At 34.8% G+C, this 771-nt stretch overlaps 1 non-coding gene across 1 annotated transcript; it reads right to left on the bottom strand.

The window, feature by feature from the left end:
- Nucleotides 1-483: 483 nt before the first annotated feature.
- TRNAR-CCU (transfer RNA arginine (anticodon CCU)) lies at nucleotides 484-555 on the bottom strand. Its single transcript has one exon. It is a non-coding gene; the product is annotated as a tRNA-Arg (tRNA).
- Nucleotides 556-771: the final 216 nt, after the last annotated feature.

The raw sequence follows: 771 nt of genomic DNA, 5'->3' as shown, positions 1-771 counted from the left end.
GTAGCAAGAACCATATATTTTGAGGAAAATATCTAGTCCCAAATACTTACATTAGAAAAGATGAAAACCTAAAAATAATTGTGTAAAGCATTAGAAATTAAATAAAGTAGCATCAAAATTAATGCAAAGAAAGTAGAAGCAAAAAAATAATGAAATAAAGACATCTCCTTCTCCTTCTCATTCCATTCTTTCTCTTTCACTTGCTCCACAGCAATCATAAAGGATTGTGATGAGCCTCAAACATGCCATATGTTGCTCTCACACCAGAAGCATGCTGATAACTCCACATACAATGATTTCTTTCTGAGAAAAACACAGTCACTTTCCTGCTCTTACTCAGATCTTTCTCAAATGTGACCTTCTCTGTGAGGCCTTTCTTGATCACCTTTTACAAAACTACACCCTTATTCTCATTCTTCTTTTTTAAAAAAATATTTGTTTATTTGGCTGCACCAAGTCTTAATTGTGGCATGTAATATCTAATTCCCTGACCAGGGATTGAACCTGGGCTTCTGCATTAGGAGTGCAGAATCCTTGCTACTGGACCACCAAGGAAGTCCCTATTCTCATTCTCATTGTTCTTAACTCCTCTACCCTGATATATTTTTTCCATTGAGTATATCACATTTAACATAGAATATACTTTATGTGGTTGTGTCATTTACATTAGAAGGACATGTCTGATCAGGTGAGGGATTTTCAAACTATTTTTTTCCCACTACCAAGAAAAATGCTTAGCCAATAGTTGGAACTCAATCAACATTTGTTAAC

Source organism: Ovis canadensis, chromosome 3, assembly GCF_042477335.2.
Source record: "Ovis canadensis isolate MfBH-ARS-UI-01 breed Bighorn chromosome 3, ARS-UI_OviCan_v2, whole genome shotgun sequence".
NCBI classification, from domain to species: domain Eukaryota; kingdom Metazoa; phylum Chordata; class Mammalia; order Artiodactyla; family Bovidae; genus Ovis; species Ovis canadensis.
The sequence above is the reverse complement of the archived record's forward strand: the minus strand, read 5'-3'. Positions and strand labels throughout refer to the sequence as shown.